The sequence below is a fragment of the Pleurodeles waltl genome, chromosome 4_1 (assembly GCF_031143425.1).
Source record: "Pleurodeles waltl isolate 20211129_DDA chromosome 4_1, aPleWal1.hap1.20221129, whole genome shotgun sequence".
In the NCBI taxonomy this organism is placed as follows: Eukaryota; Metazoa; Chordata; class Amphibia; order Caudata; family Salamandridae; genus Pleurodeles; species Pleurodeles waltl.
The window spans coordinates 173,375,761-173,393,637 of record NC_090442.1 but is presented as its reverse complement, the minus strand read 5'-3'; the positions used below and the strand labels follow the sequence as shown (position 1 = coordinate 173,393,637).

The following is a 17,877-nucleotide window of genomic DNA, read 5'->3' as shown; positions in this document are numbered from 1 at the left end:
AAATTGGTAAATTAAGTCACTAGCCTATAGTGACAAGTTTAAAAGCATAGAGAACATAAGCACTGAGGTTCTGGTTAGCAGCGCTTCAGTGACACAGTCAAGCACTACTGACAACACGTACATTAGGCCACAAACTATGAGCACTGGGGTCCTGGCTAGCAGGGTCCCAGTGAGACAGGCAAAACATACTGACATATAGGTTTGTATCTATGAGCAGTGGGGTCCTGGCTAGCAGGATCCCAGTGACAGTAAAAACACACTGACCCACACTCACAAACAGGCCAAAAGTGGGAGTAACCATGCTAGAAAGAGGCTACTTTCCTACAAGAGGGTCTAACAGTGAACTTATAATGTCCACTAGGAGTAGGAAATGCTGACCTCTCTTTTGCTCCTGGGGTCAGGCCAATCTGCCAATACCCTGATATCAAATCAAAAGTACTCAGATATTTGGCTGCCCCTATTCTGTCAATGAGCTCATCAGCTCTTGGGACTGGGTGTGCATCTGTTTTGGTTACTGAGTTGAGGCCCCTGTAGTCCACACAAAACCTCATTTCTTTCTCGTCACCCTTGGAGTGAGATTTTGTGACTAAAACTACTGGGCTATCCCAGAGGCTCTCTGAAGGTTCAATGACACCCAAAATCCAGCGTTTTCTTGACTTCAGCTTCTATGCTTTCTCTGACATGGTCAGACTGTCTGTAAATGTTGTTTTCGACAGGCAGGCTGTCACCAGTGCCCACATCATGGGTACACCAGTTTGTCTTCCCTGGGGGTCAGAGAAAATAGCTCAGCATACTGGTTTAGGACTTTCCTGCAATCATTCTGCTGTTGTTCTGTGAGGGTGTCTGACAAGACTACTCCATCCACAGAACCATCTTGGGGATTGCTGGAGAGGAGATCAGGGATAGGTTTACCCTCATCTGTAACCATGAGCATGGTCACATCAACTCTGTAATAAAAGGGTTTTATGTGGTTGACATGTATGGTTACTTTGATGTTTTTACAACTGACTGGGTCAACTAGATAAGTGACCTCCCCTTCCTTTTCAAGGATAGGATATGGCCCAGACCATTTGTCCTGGAGGGCATTGGAGCAACTGACTCCAACACCCAAACTTTCTGCCCTGGTTAAAACTCCACCATAACAATTATTTGGTCATACCAAAGCTTTTAAAGCTCTTGGCTGGCCTGAAGGTTTTTGCGGACTGTCTCCATGTACTCAGCCATTCTAGAACGTAGGCCAAACACATAGCCCACAATTTCTTCTTTGGGCTCTCTGAGAGGTCTCTCCCAGCCTTCCCCTACAAGACTCAGTGGTCTCCTAACAGGGTGCCCAAACAAAAGTTCAAAGGGTGAAGAACCCACTCCCTTTAGTAGCACTTCCCTGTAGGCAACCAGCAGGCAAAGAAATAGGACATCCCATCTCCTTCTGAGTTTTTCAGGGAGCCCTCCAATCATGCCTTTTAGGGTCTGGTTGAATCTCTCTACCAGCCTATTGGTTTGTGGATGTTATGGGGTAGTGAACTTATACGTCTATCCACATTCTTGCCACATGTGTTTTGAGGAGGCAGACATAAAGATTGATCCTCTGTCTGATATTACCTCCTTAGGGAAACCAGCCCTGGTAAAGATACCCAGGAGGGCTTTGGCAACAGCATGTCCAGTGATTGTCCTAATGGGAATAGCCTCAGGATACCTAGTGGCATAATCCACTATCACTAAGATGTATCTATGTCTTGATGCTGTTGGAGGGTCCAGGGGACCAACAATGTTAACCCCTACCATTTCAAAGACAACCCCAACCACAGGCAGTGGTACTAGGGGGCCTTTAAGTGCCTACCTTCTTTGCAAGTGGCCTGGCAGGTGTGACAGGACTGGCAAAAGTCCTTCACTTTTCGGTACATCCCTGGCCAATAGAAGTGGTTAACTAACCTAATCCAGGTTTTGCTGTGGCCCAGGTGCCCTGCTAGGGGGATGTCATGGGCTAGGGTGAGGAGAAACTCTCTGAACTTCTGGGATACTACCACCCTCCTGGTTGCACCAGCCTTGAGGTCTCTGGCCTCAGGGAACAGGAGCCCCTCTTCCCAGTAGACCTTGTAGGTACCACTGACATTTCCTAGTTCCTCCTGAGCAGCTTGTTATCTCAGACCTTCAAGAGTGGGGCACTCCCTTTGTCCCTAGCACAGATCTTCCCTAGAGCGTCCCCTTGGGCCCGAGAGCTCTGGGTGGTAAGGCCCGAGCTCCTCAGGCTCAGTTCTCTCTAAGGCGTGTGACTCCCCCTCCTGAGAAGTGGGGTCCTGTCGTGGGATCTGTTTTCAAGCTGGTCCCCCAGTCTTCTTGCCTTTTCTCTTGGGGGGCTGGTACACAATTTCAAAATCCAGCTCTCTTTTTCCTTTCTTAAGTTTGCTCTGTGTCCTAGTCTTGACACAAGCCCACCCAGGGATCCCAAGTAGTGCTGCATGGGTCTTTAGCTCTACCTCAGCCGAGGGGGAATGCTCCAGATCATTCCCAAGTAAGCAATCTACAGGGATGGATGAGGACACAATCACTTCTTTCTGCCCTTCTACTCCTCCCCATTCAAAGTTTACCATAGCCATGGGGTGGAACTTGGTCTCATTGTCAGCATTGGTAAGAGGATAATACCTCCCTACCAGGAACTGAGTTGATGGAACCAGGTGCTGAGACACCATAGTGATACTAGCCCCTTTATCCCTCAAGGCCTCTGTATGTTCCCCATTAATCACAGGGTGCTGTTGGCCAAGCAGCACAGGGTAAATCTACCCCACTCTCAGTGACTAATGTTGCCTCTGTGGGAACACTGTCATGGTCAGGCCACATCTCTGACGCCATCTGGATATTGGCAACTGCATTTACTGCAGGTTGACTACAGACGTTTTTCTTGTTTTTATAGCCCGAGTCTCTAGTTTGGTGCCCTTTTGTTTTACAGTCATGGCACCAAGTCTTGTTGTGGTCAAAGTTCTTCCCTTTGTATCCTCCCCTAACTGTGAGGAGTCACTGGTCCCACCCCCGTGTGCAGGTTTTTGGGGGCCTTGAGAAGACTCTTTGTTGTTTTCACCCTGGCTCTCAATTTTCCATTTGGGGGCTTTTTGGCCTCTTTCTTTTGGTCTCCCCCACCAGTGGTAGTTTTGGTCACCCTTATTTTGACCCAGTGGTATGCCTTCCTCCCCAACTCTTGAGGGGAAAATTGACCAAGGCCTACCAGATGTTGATGTAGCCTTTCATTGGAACAATTATTCAACATATGCTTTTTCATAAACAAATTGTACAGCCCATCATAATCCTGTACCTTTTTCCCAGCTAACCAACCACCCAGCATTTATACTGAATGGTCCACAAAGTCAACCCAGGTCTGGCTCTGAGATTTTCGAGCCTCACTGAACTTTATTCTGTACTCTTCAGTTGTAAATCCAAGGCCATCAATCAGGGTACCCTTCATGAAGTCATAGGATTTAGAATCTGCCTCATTCAGTGTCAGGAGTCTATATCTGCACTTTCCTGAGAATACCTCTCATAACAGTGTGCTCCAGTGTTTCTTTTCAATTTCCCACCCAATGCAAGTTTTTTCAAAGACAGAAAACCATTTCACTATATCATCCCTTTCAGTGAAGGGACGGACAACTCCTTTTGGGAGTTTAATGTTGAAGGATTTTTCTTTCAACACTTAAATTCTGCCACCAGAGATGGGTGCCAAGCCCACCTCTTTTCTTTGTTTTTCTGTTTCCCAAAGCTGTCTTTATAAAGCCAGTCTTTTGATCAGCCTGCCAAGTTCCAGATCTGTGTTTGTGTCTGCGGGTGCTTTAGAGCTGCTGTGGGAAGAGGAGCTACTCTCATCCCCTATTTCCACAGGATCTTCATCCTCCTCAAATGCATCATTATCAGCTGGAAGATTATCTTTTTCATACTGGGCCACCAGAAACCTAATTTCTCTGTTTTGGGACTTTTTCCAGTTTGAAACTTGTATGTTCGGCAGAGTCCTCTTAATTGGTCATAGGTATATACCTCATAAGATTCCAGGTTGGGCTCCTGGGTTCTGCCTTCTGTGTCAGACGTTTTTATCTTAGTAAAGTTGGGACCTTTTTAGAATTTCTAACTCCCCTTTTTGGATAACCAACCAAAGTAAAAGACTTTTAAACTTTTTCTAAGTTGTAGGGACCTATCCAAGGCCCTAACAGTTATTTTAGAAATTTGTAAAAAATGGTAGTTAATTAGAAAAATCAAAACCAATTAGCGAAAGACAATTTAGAGAGTTGTTCATGTGTTCACACAATTGAAAAAGTGGTATCAGCAAATTCAAAGTCTTTATCACACCGCTGATACACCAAATGTAGGATGCTGGCCCTCTATGTAGTGTGCAAAACTAGGCACACTATGCAGGGGGCCAGGCAACCACACGTTGGTTTCCATAGGAAACAAGTAGACAACTTAATGCTCCAATTATTTAGGGTAGCTGGTCGAGCAGTTAGGCTAATCCAGGAGATGTGCTAAGTATTTGCTGTACTCACAAATCCAATCATGCAACACACACTCAATGAATAACTCAAGACCAGAATTTATAAAAACACTTCAGACTTTTATATAAATCCTAAAACCAAGATCTTTAAGATACGTTAAGTACTTTTTGAGTTATTACTTTTCAAAGTTTTAATAAAGGTAGTCCTTCTGTGCGTAATTACGCACCATAAGAATCAATGGATAGTGACGTTTAAAAATGCACTACAAATCATACGGTTGAGCTACCATTCTCTTCTTTTGCAGAGTGGTTGCAGGATTTGGTGGGCATACTGTGCCAGCTGGAGAGCCTAGGGCGGCTCCCGGTTCTGGCGGGAGCAGTGTTGGAAAACTTCTTGTCACAGGCACAGGGCCATCTGGAGAGGCCACTGGGAAAAGGAGCTTGTTTGCAGATTTAAAGATGGTGCCTTGGGGTCCTCTTGGGCTGTTGAGGTTGCAAGGGATTGGGGACCAGGGGCAGACAGTAGATCTCGCGATGCAAGGCTCAGGGCGGCCAGGTGCAGGGCGTTTTGAAGGTCTTGGATGCTTGCGCTCAAAGGAATCCTTTGGAGCTGTGCTGTAGGTAAGTCTTCTTCTTGGGGTCTTGCAGGACGTCGTGGGTGCTCTGGTGGGAGGTCTGGGGTGTCACTGAAGTCCCTAAACTGGGGCTTCCTCCTGGTCCAGTTGCAGCTCTGTGGGAGCTGTGTTTGGGGTTGTCCGACGTGCACTGACCAGCACCTGGGGTATTGACACAACTCGACGACGGAGGGCGCTGTGCCGCCAACCTTGACACACTTGCAGGTCTTATCCTGGCTTTCATTGGTGTGTTGTTGGGTCTGGCTGCGATTTCTGGATGCGGAGATATCATCCAGTCGGTGAAGTGTCCCTCACCGGTTTGCAGGTTCCTTGAAGGTTCCTTTGGTTTCTTGAGAGGTGCCTCCACTCAGAAGGGAGATCTCAGGCTATTTGCGAAGCCTGGAGTTCCTCTGGGTCTGTTGGCGTCAGTCCAGTGGTCAGCTTCTCCTCAGCAGCAATTGTCGGGACTCTGGTGAAGCAAAGCATTTCCAGAGGCTGGGAGAGGCTATTCCTCCCCAGCCCTTAACACCTATTTCCAAAGGGAGAGGGTGTAACACCCTCTCTCAGAGGCAATTCTTTGTTCTGCTTTCCTGGGACTGGGTTGCCCAGATCCCATGAGAGCAGAACCCTGTCTGTGGGGTGGCAGCAGCGGTGGCTGCAGAGAAATCCCCAGGGGGCTGGCTTGGCAGTTCCCGGGGTCCATAGTGGAGCCACGGGGGTGCATGGGATTGGCATCCCAATACCAGATTTGGCATGGGGGACAATTACATGGTCTTAGACATGTTAAATGGCCATATTCGGAGTTACCATTGTGAAGCTCCACATAGGTATTGACCTATATGTAGTGCTCGCATGTAATGGCGTCTCCGCACTCACAAGGTCCAGGGAAATGGCACTGAACTATGTGGGGGCATGTTTGCTAGTGCAAGGGTGCCCTCACACTTAGTAACTTTTCACTTAACATTCAGCAAGTGAAGGCTAGACATATAGGTAACTTATAAGTTACTTAAGTGCAGTGAAAATGGCTGTGAAATAACGTGTGCATTATTTTACTCAGGCTGCAGTGGCAGTCCTGTGTAAGATTTGTCTGAGCTCCCTATGGGTGGCAAAAGAAATGCTGCAGCTCATAGGGATCTCCTGGAACCCCAATGCCCTGGGTACCAAGGTACGATATACTAGGGAATTATAAGGGTGTTCCAGTGTGCCAATTAGAATTGGTAAAAATGGTCACTAGCCTACAGTGAAAATTTTAAAGGCAGAGAGAACATAAGCACTGAGGTTCTGGTTAGCAGAGCCTCAGTGACACAGTTAGTCACTACACAGGTACACACATTCAGGCCACAAACTATGAGCACTGGGGTCCTGGCCAGCAGGATCCCAGTGAGACGGGCAAAAACAAACTTACATACATGTAAAAATGGGGGTAACATGCCAGGCAAGATGGTACTTTCCTACACTTATCGTCACACCCACTCCCACCCTCAGGACCACACAAATAATACAAATCCTAGCCTATCTTTACCCCTACATTCTCACTCTTCACAAACACCTACCAGAAGCACCCCAACCCAGCAACTTTCATTCACTCGCCTCTTCTCCACTGCACAATTTAGAGCCTTACATCATGATTCACGTGCTCCTTCACCACCCCTAACCCATACTCCATCCACACTAAACAGACGCAAACAAAATAAACAAAATGCCACTCTTAACAACTTTGCATCCCCTTGTCTATTACATAATAAGGCTACCCTACAAAAAACAGTCCACTTTTCATGTCTCTCTCAGCCACCAAATCCACGACCCACACACACAGACCCAACAAAATGCCTCCTAAACCTGCTGGAAGAGGAACACTATATTGAAAAACAAGACTATTGTGACCCCCACACAGTTATTACAACTAACAACACACCTGCTTCAAGCTCAAATTATACTGCTTACCCTTCTCCTAAGCAAAACAACACCACCACTAACACACTTTTTCTAAACTGCCAGCTCATAAATGCTTGTTCACTCTCAAAAAACAAGCACAACATCTACGACCTGCTCACAGACACATGACCTAACTTACGGTTCATAACAGAATCATGGTTGGGAGATGACATGGCCCTAGTGTTGCACGAAACCCTTGCTCCGGACTATCAAACCATCACACAAAACCGTTTAGGCAAGAGAGGAGGTGGACTAGCTAATATATTCAAACAGGCAATAAATCTCAGTAAAACAGACAACATTTCCATACAAGGTTGTGAAGCCCTCCTGAGCAGATGCCACCATACTCCAACCTCCTCCTGTAACTTTCTTCTCCTTTACAGACCTCCACCTAACAACTCAACATTCCCAGATGCTTTTCTGGATTCAGTCTCAAACCTTATTACATTATACTCAAACCTATGCATTCTTGGGGACCTAAACATTTGGTTTGACAAACCCAATATGCCCCATCCAAAAGCTATCAACACTAGCCTAGACGCATTGAACCTACATCAGATTGTACACAATCCCACACACATCGCTGGAGACATCCTAGATGTCATTTCTGCTAAGACTGAACTAGTTACCGTTCATAGCATCACGCCAATCACATGGTCAGACCACCATTTGATAACTTTCCGACATAAAACTCCACAAATCAACACACCCCACAACTAATATACATGCACCTATCGACCTTGGAGCAAACTCAATTTTGATGACTTACAAACACAACTAACAGCCAACACAGATCTAGATACAATTAATTCTGTTCCAAAACGTTAGGAGTGGCTACAGGAAGCTTTTGATATCCTAATACCTCTCAGAAAAACTAAACACGACAAAAGAAAACCAACACCTTGGAGAAACACAGAACTTAAAAAGATTAAGCAACAAATCAGAAAGTTGCAGTGGACCTGGCTAAAAACAAACAACAGTCAAGGCAAACTGCAGCTACATAAACTAAACAGAATATACAAATCATCAATCAAAAAAGCTAAAAAAAGGTACTACTCAGACAGAATTCAAAATGCTAAATCTGCAACCAAAGAATTTTATAAAATTATCAATGAATTACGAAAACCTACATGCATGGAAGGAAGTCATCCCACTACTCAAGATTTCACAAACAAACTTGCAACTCATTACACAACTAAGGCAGACACATTGGACTCCTATTTAAAACAGAAGAAAACAATCAGCACCAACCCCTTTCCTAAAATACCTTTTAAGAATAAACCAACCCAGCCTCTACAGTCCTTCAAACAAATATCCCAAGGTGAATATATGGATTTGGTCAAAGCAAGTAGACCTTCCGGTTGCCCTTCTGACCATTGTCCAAAACATATCTTCAAGAACATTCTTTTATTTACTTCTGCGGCCACACCTGTAAAAAGAATCATCAACAACTCTTTAACTACAGAAACTTTTCCTGTAGACCTGAAAAAGGCATACATACGACCGTTATGAAAGAAAACAAACCTAGACCCGCAAGACCCCAACAACTACAGACCAATCACAAATGGACCTTTCCTGGGCAACCTGATAGAAAGAGCAGCATTCGCCTAGATGTCACAATTCATTGAAGACAATTCTATATTTTCAGACTTCCAAACTGGATTCCGCCCAGGAAGAGGCATTGAATCGTCACTCAGAGCAATCTGGGATGATCTTAAAAACACAGTTGAAAGCAATGGAGTTGCTGCACTACTTCTCTTGGACCTCTCGGCTGCCTTTAATACGGTTGACCATGACACCCTAATTCAAAGACTCCACAAAGCCAGCATAGAAGGGACTGTTCTCGACTGGATTACATCCTACCTTCAAAAAAGATCTAATGTCATCTATTCTTCCCCCTTCTCGTCCAAACCCTACCTAACAAAAGCTGGGCCCCCCCAAGGATCAATCATCTCACCTTTGCTTTTCAACATCTACATGGTATCATTACCAGAACTGATCAATGATTTTAATCTCACATGCTACAACTATGCAGATGACACACAAATAATACTTAAATTAGAATGCCCCAAAAACATTGAAAACTCAGAAATCTTCAGTTGCCTCAGAGCCATTGATCCGTGGATGACCTGGAGCCATCTCAAACTAAATGCCTCCAAAACAGAAATACTCATCTGTGGTGAATGGAAAGGTTATGACCCACTGTGCGCCTGGCCTGATGATCTCGGACCACCTCCTCAATTATCCAAGGAAGTTAAAAACCTTGGAATCGCCATGGACTCCATGTTAACTATGAATGCCCAAGTGGACAAATTAGCACGAACAAGCTTCATCACATTGAAGACTCTATGACGCATCTTCCCCCACCTCGGATTTCCACACAAGGTGCAAGCTACTATTTTGCTTGTAATATACAAACTGGATTATGCCAATGGCCTCTACCTAGAATCATCTCTATCTATTATGAAAAAACTACAACATATTCAGAACTCTGCAGCCAGGCTACTATTACATGTAAAGCCACAAGCCCACATCTCCCCTGCCTTGAGAGCACTACTCTGGTTACCTGTTGCCAGAAGATGCACTTTCAAGCTGCTTTGTATCACCCACAAAGCTATCCATGGAACAGGACCGCTTTTTTTCAGAAACAAAATAACCAAATACGTTCAACAAAGAAACCTCCGCTAAAGATTGGCACCCCGCCTTAGAGCACCACCATATAAGAAAAAGTCTATAGGTGGTACATCCTTCTCCATTCAAGCAGCCAAACTATGGAATTAATTAACCCCAATTATAAGAGCCACAGATAACTATCTTGTCTTCAGAAAACTACTCAAGAGTTGGCTCTTTCCTTCACAACCACCATATTCAAACAGCTATGGACTGCATATGCCTATGTTGATAAATATTTTTTTCTGATTATGCGTATATTCTAGTTATATATAGTTCTTTAGAAAATATGTATTGCTACTATGTCATAAAAATAAACTACACACACACTCTTTAAATCTGTTTAACTAAGTATATTTACTCATGTGCATATGTGTGTGTATTCATGTGTGCATGTGTATATATATATATATATATGTTTATGAATCCCTGTTCTGATCTTATATCACACTTATCTATCCATCACCATATGTCATGTCTCTATCAATCTATCCTTCATTCCCACTCTGACTCAACCAAATCCATTCTACTACTTCCATCTCCTAAATAACTCTGCCTAAGCTCCTCCCTCCACTTCCACATCTAACTCACCCAAACCTCACTTTACTACCATGATCTCCCAAACAACCCTAATATATTCTCCCCCAATTATCTCACCCTGCTACTATGATCTCCCTAACCCTTTCCACAGACTCTTCCGTCCTCCATCCCCTCTTTACTCATCCCAAGACTAAATCCTATTACCATAAACTCCCAATTAACACTTCTGGATTCTTCCCTCCTCCACCCCTTCATTACTCCAGTCAATCTAACTAACAAACTCTCTATCTGTGGCTCAAATTAACTCATGATAATACTGAACCTGTACTCATATTTCCCTATACTAATCCACCACTAATTCCTTTTGGGTTCCGGAGTAGCACGCTTCAACACCTCGTCAGGGCTAGTAAGCGCTATATAAATACTATTACAATACAATACAATACAATGAGAGAGGTTTGTGGTCTGTCTAAACAATGAGATGAGCACCAAAGAAGTATGGTCTCAGCTTCTTCAGGGCCCAGGTCACTGCAAAGGCCCCCCTCTCTATGGCAGACCAACGCTTTTCTCTAGGGGTCATCCTTCTACTAATGAAAGCAACAGGTTGATCCTGCCCCCTCTGAATTGAGTTGTGATAGCACTGCCCCAACCCCTACCTCTGAAGCATCTGTCTAGATAATACACTTCTTTGAATAGTTTTGGCTTTTTAGGACAGGTGCAGTACACATAGCCTGCTTAAGCTCCTCAAAAGCTTTCTGACAGCTATTTGCCCACAATACCTTTTTAGGCATCTTTTTAGAAGTGAGGTCATTACGAGGGGCAACAATGGAGCCATAAATCAAAATAAAGTTCCTGTAGTACCCAGTGAGACCAAAAAAGGCTCTGACCTGGGTCTGTGTTGTAGAGGGAGACCAGTCTAAAATAGTCTGGATCTTCCCTTGTAGTGGTTTAATCTGTTCCCCACCAAGTAGGTGTCCCAGTGAAACCACCTTCCCCTGCCATAACTGGCACTTTGAAGCCTTGATAGTGAGGGTCTCCAAAACTTTCCATAGGTGGACCAGGTGGTCATCCTAGGTGGAGCTGGACACAGCAATATCATCAATATATGCAGCACTGAAAGCTTCCAGACCGTGGAGGTCTGTATTCACCAGCCTCTGAAAAGTGACAAGTGCATTTTTTAAACCAAAGGGCATAACTGTGAATTGATAATGCCCTCCTATGGTAGAAAATGCAGTTTTTGCTTTAGCATCCTCTGATAGCTTGATCTGCCAATACCCTGCAGTCAAGTCAAAAGTGCTGAGATACATGGCAGATGCCACTGATTCTATAAGCTCATCGGCCCTGGGTATAGGGTGAGCATCAGTCTTTGTGACTGTATTGAGCCCTCTATCATCAGCACAAAACCTCATCTCCTTTTACGCGTTCTGAGAATTAAGCTCGGGTACTAGCACCACTGGGCTGACCTAGGGGCTATCTCAGTGCTCAATCACTCGTAAGTCCAACATCTTCTGAACCTCAGACTTAATGCAGTCCCTGACATGGTCAGTGTGCCTATAAGTCTTACTCCATTTGTCCTGAAGTGCTCTGGGTGCCACAGGCTCCAGTACCCTCACCTTCTGGCCTGGGTGGTACTCAGTCCGGACAGCCTTCTGGTCATGTCACTGTTTTTGCAACTCTTGGCTTGCTGAGAGGCTTTTAGTGGCCTTTTTCATATACTCGGATATTCTAGATCTTAGGCCAATAACATCATCCACTTTATCCTGTTTGTGGGGGCTTCAAGGGTTGCTCCCACCCCTTCTTTACAAGAGCTAGTGGACCCCTAACAGGGTGACCAAAAAGGAGTTCAAATGGGCTGTAGGCCACTCCCTTCTTAGGTACCTCCCTGTAGGCAAAAAGGAGGCATGGTAATAGGTCATCCCATCACCTTCTGAGCTTTTCAGATAGTCCCATAATCATACCTTTGAGAGTTTTATTAAATCTCTCAATTAACCTGTAGGAAGCTGGCTCTGTATATACTATCTCAAAGTGAGAGATGGTATGCACAGAGTCCAGGGGTTCCCCAAGAGGCTTGACATAGGCAATAATAGATAATACTAATGCTCTATTTGTGGTAGTGTGGTCGAGCACTTAGGCTTATCAGAGGGTAGTGTTAAGCATTTGTACACACACAGGCAATAAATGGGAACACACACTCAGGTGGTCATTACAACCCTGGCGGTCGGTGTTAAAGCGTCGGTAAGACCGCCAACAGGCCAGCGGAAAAAAAATGGAATTACGACCGTGGCGGAAACCGCCAACAAAGACAGCCACTTTAACACTCCGACCGCCACGGCGAAACAAACAAACATCGCGGCGGTCACCGCCAACAGACAGGCGGGAGACAATGTACCGCCCACAGTATCACAACCTACCAATCCGCCACCTTTTCCGGGGCAGATTCACTGCAAACAAAAACATGGCGGAAACAGGACTTCGAAGGGAAAACGCTCACCTGTGCACACCCCACGAGGAACCAGGATGTCATGGAACCGGAGCTCCACATTTTACCAGCCTTTATCTTCTTGCTCCTCTACCAGGAGCACAAACGCCGGCGGCGAAGACCACAGTGAGTACTGCACCTACAACACAGGGGAGGGAAAAACAGTGACACAGACACGCAACACGCAACACCCCCACCCCCACCCACGACAACACACACACTAATACAGCATGATACATTACAGTTACATCCCCCAACCCCCCCCAGAAGAATGCGAAGACAAAAGGAAATGAGGTGAACGATTGTAATATATTAAAATTTAGAAGTCAAATAATATGCATACACTATTTACAAATATATACACCAAGAATATTAGTCCAGGGTATTCCATCCTTAATGTCCGTGGACCACTGGGCCCACACTGCATGGGCGAGGCCCACACAAGATACCAGAACATGATGGAGAGAACACTGCAGGGACATCAGATAGAAATAAAACAGGCACCTCAGGGGGAAGGGAAAGGGTGGGCACCTCAGCCAGTTGAGTGCACAACGCCAAATCCAGGAGGGGGCCCCATGCCCACTGTTCAATCCTGGGGAGTGCAAAACCACAGTCTCTCAAGTCTCTACAGTGGGTGGGTTGCCCACTGTTCAATCCTGGGGAGTGCAAAGCCACAGTCTCTCAAGTCTCTACAGTGGGTGGTTTGCCCACTGTTTAGTCCTGGGGAGTGCAAAGCCACAGTTTCTCAAGTGGATAACAGTCTCCACTGTTTCTGGAGGGGGCTTGGTGCCCAGAGTGCTTCACCCTGCCAAGGACAGAGGTAGTGGATGTGATACTCCACTGGTTCTGGAGGGGGCTTTGTGCCCAGAGTGCTTCATCCTGCTCGTGGCGGCCTCAGTAGCGTCAGTGCTTTTGGCGCTCATGTGCCTGCGGTGCTTGTGGCGGCGGTGTCTTTGGCAGCGGTGCTTGTGGCGGCGGTGTCCTTGGCAGCGGTGCTTGTGGCGGCGGTGTCTTTGGCGGCGGTGTCCTTGGCAGCGGTGCTTGTGGCGGCGGTGTCCTTGGCAGAGGTGCTTGTGGCGGCGGTGCCTTTGGCAGTGGTGCTTGTGGAGGCGGTGTCCTTGGCAGCGGTGATTGTGGAGGCGGTGTCCTTGGCAGCGCTTCAGCTGCTGGCGGTCCTGTCTTGAGCAGCGGGGCTGCTGGCGGTCGCCTCCTGGGCAGCAGGGCTGATGCTGGCGGTCGCCTCCTGGGCAGCGGGCTGATGCTGGCGGTCCTGTCTGGGCCAGTGGGGCTGCTGCTGGCGGTTCTGTCTGGGCCAGCGGGGCTGATGCTGGCGGTCACCTCCTGGGCAGCGGGCTGATGCTGGCGGTCCTGTCTGGGCCAGCGGGGCTGATGCTGGCGGTCCTGTCTGGGCCAGCGGGGCTGATGCTGGCGGTCACCTCCTGGGCAGCGGGCTGATGCTGGCAGTCCTGTCTGGGCCAGCGGGGCTGCTGCTGGCGGTCACCTCCTTGGCAGCGGGGCTGATGCTGGCGGTCCTGTCTGGGCCAGCGGGGCTGCTGCTGGCGGTCCTGTCTGGGCCAGCGGGGCTGATGCTGGTGGTCACCTCCTGGGCAGCAGGGCTGATGCTGGCGGTCCTATCTGGGCCAGCGGGGCTGCTGCTGGCGGTCCTGTCTGGGCCAGAGGGGCTGCTGCTGGCGGTATCTCCTGGGCAGCGGGGCTGATGCTGGCGATCCTGTCTGGGCCAATGGGGCTGCTGCTGGCCGGCTCCTGGGCAGCGGGCTGATGGCGGTCTTCTCCGCCGTGCTTATCTTCCCAGACTTGCCGGGTTTCTTGTGCCCCTTCCCACCTTGGAAGGTGTCGCAGCTGACTCCACACTCCCACCTGTACCCCTGCAAGCGGCTTTGCTGGCTGTTGTCTTCCCCCTCTCCCGCCGGGCACTGGCCAACTTTTGATGCTTGACAGGTGGGGGACTGTCCGTGCTGTGGATCCTTGCTACACTGGCTGCCCTGCTGCCTGGTGCACTCCAGAATCCAGTGTTTTCTGGCACGACTGGTCCCGCTGATGTTGTGGCTGAGGTGCTAGGTTGGGACCTGGAGAGTCGGGCCCTAGGAGACTGACGGGGTGGGGGGAGGTGAGGGAAAGAGGTCAAGGGTGGACAGGAAAAGTTTCTTAGGAACACTGGGACGGGTAGCTGGAGGGGGTTTGGGAGTGGAGGAAGAGGTTGTGGTTGTAGGAGGTGTACGTTTGGTGACGTTGGGTGAAGGTGCATGCACTGGAGGCTGTTGTGAGGTGGATGGCTGTTGGTTGGGTGTGTGCCTGCATTTGTGTACCTTGGGAGGTGGTGTCACCGACATACTGGGAGAGGACACAGGGGATGTGTGAATGGTAGTGGGAGTGGTGACTGCACGTGAGCGGGGTGTGGTGGTGGGTGTGCTGGTGATGGAAGTAGTGGCTGTAGATGTAGTGCATGCAGGTGTGAGTGGAGACGAGACTGGGAGGGAGGAGGGAGACGAGGAGGAAGGGGACACAGTGGAGACAGTGGATGTTGCTGTGCCTGCATGTGTGTGATGCTTGCGTGAGTGCCTGTGGGATGTTTGGTGCTTATGTTTGCCTGAGCTTCCTTTGTGTGTTGAGGTGTGTGCATGCTGGTCTGATGGTGTGTTTGGGGTAGGCTGAGGTACAGGTGATTGGGTCTGGGTGGTGGAAGTTGGAGGGGGGAGCCTAGAGACAGGGACAATGGCTGCCATCACTGCTGCGGCTGGGGCTGAGGTGCTTGGGGCGAAGGAGATGTCCACCCTCCTGGGTGAGCGGGCACGGGGCAAAGGCTTAAGGGCTGCTGGGAGGGCAGTGCTGGAGGGGGGGGTGGCGACTGTACCTGTAGATGCGGGGGCACAGATGGGGCCACCACCACAAGGGAGGTCCCATCAGAGGACGAGTCCGTATCACTTGTGTCAGCTCCTGTCCCCGCCGTAGAGCTCCCCTCGCCCTCCGTCCCACTGGTGAAATCAGACTCCGTAGTGTTGCCCTCCAGGGCCATGTGGGATGCAGCTCCCTCCTGCTCCGGTGCCACTGCTCCTCCACCTGATGATGCTAATGCACACATGTACAGGGAGACCACAAAAAGGGGGGGGAGACAGAAGAAAGACATGTTGAGTGCATGCATTACCGAGACCGTTGGCGGGCACGACAGACACAGAAGCCCCCTGCACTACGCGGTGCATTTGGGGTCCACTATTCAATCCCTGGGACATGGCCTACAAGGCTCTGGCCGATATCTGCACACATGGATGTCACAGGAGCCTGACTAGGTGTAGTTGGCACTGTACCCAGTTGGGGTGGGGTGCCACAGGGTCTGCCTGAAAAAGGGGACTTAACTAGCACACTCGCCCTGGCCTAGGGAAAGCCACAGCCCACCTCCCCCATCCAGACACCTCCATTGCGCGCTGAATCAGCAGAATGAGAGTGTACTCACCCCCTTGTTGCTGCTGTGATGCCCTCAAGCGCCCATTCAACTCCGGGTACGCCACCGCCAGGATCCTGAACATCAGGGGGGTCATGGTGCGAAGGGCACCCCTCCCACGTTGGGAGGCCATCCCCAGCTGGGCCTCTGCCGTCTTCTTGCTCCAGCGGCGAATGTCCTCTCATCTTTTCCGGCAGTGGGTGCTCCGTCTGTGATAGATCCTTAGGGTCCGGACGTCCTTGGCGATGGCACGCCAAATATCCTGCTTTTGGTGGGCGCTGACCTACATGAATTGTACAGGGGAAAAAGAGAAGTTATTACCAACTGCACCGTCACAGTCATTGGCCCACATCCCTATCCTTGCCATGTGGCACATGCACTCACCGTCGTTTCATGCACGCATCATTCTCCCCCCCTATCTTTCATCCACACCACTCCACACAGGCAGTGCCCATACAGCATGCTCACAGTATACTTACCTGTTTGTCTGGAGGACCGTAGAGTAGAGTGTACTGGGGGTGGACCCCATCCACGAGTTTCTCCAACTCCTCCGTGCTGAAGGCAGGGGCCCTTTGCCCAGACGCACGAGCCATTGTCTCTTCCAGACTGAGGTCACAGCAGCACTTGCAGCGTAGGTCCTCTCCTGTCGAAGATCAGGTATCGAGTGATTGAACAGATAGAAAATGGCGGTCACGTCCGCAGTGGTGCGTACCATCACCGCCGGCGTACATCGTCATTGGCTCCTGGGACCCATAGGGTCCAATGTTAACCAATGCAGAATTGCGCCACGGTCTTCGACCGCCTACTGCGACAGTGTATAATGCCAGCGCAGTTACCTCACATCCCATTGTCCCACTTTACAGGTCAGGCAGCCGCCATTTCAGGGGCCCACATGGCTTTATTTTGAACTGTGTCACATATACCTAGGCCTTGCCTCAACACTCATACAGGCAAAATTTGGATTATGAATGGTTTTCTGAGTAAGCTGTGTTTATGTACCTCTGAGTTGGTTGACTCTGTGTTCCCTGTTGTCCTTCATAGGCACTGTCCGCTGGGACATGTGAGGAGATGGCGGCATCCTCTGGTGTACAGACCGCTGGTGGACCTGTCGATAACGGAGGAAAGACATGTAATCATCACCTACAGGCTTGATCGTGCCACAATCCTGGAACTGTGTGCCCAGTTGGAGCCAGACCTGATGTCAGCTATCCGCCATCCCACAGGAATCCCCCCTCAAGTGCAAGTGCTGTCAGTACTCCATTTCCTTGCAAGTGGATCTTTTCAAACTACAGTGGCCATAGCATCAGGGATGTCCCAGCCTATGTTTTCCAACGTGTTGTCCAGAGTGTTGTCTGCCCTGCTGAAACACATGCGGAGCTACATCGTGTTCCCTCAGGTGGAGGATTTGCCTACAGTGAAAGGGGAGTTCTATGCCCTTGGACATATCCCCAACATCATAGATGCCATTGATGGGACACATGTGGCCTTGGTCCCCCCCGCAGGAGTGAACAGGTGTACAGAAACCGGAAGAGTTACCATTCGATGAATGTGCAGATGGTGTGTTTGGCTGACCAGTACATCTCCCATGTTAATGCCAAATTCCCTGGCTCAGTGCATGACGCTTACATCCTGCGGAATAGCAGCATCCCTTATGTGATGGGGCAACTCCAGCGGCACCGTGTGTGGCTATTAGGTGAGCACCTGGAACCAAATC

General features: G+C 48.6%; 1 protein-coding gene across 1 annotated transcript in view; it reads right to left on the bottom strand.

The window, feature by feature from the left end:
- The window catches only part of LOC138287144 (V-type proton ATPase 116 kDa subunit a 4-like), a 1,145,905-nt gene that overhangs the window by 379,034 nt on the left and 748,994 nt on the right, over nucleotides 1–17,877 (bottom strand). The gene's annotated exons all lie outside the window — the stretch shown is intronic.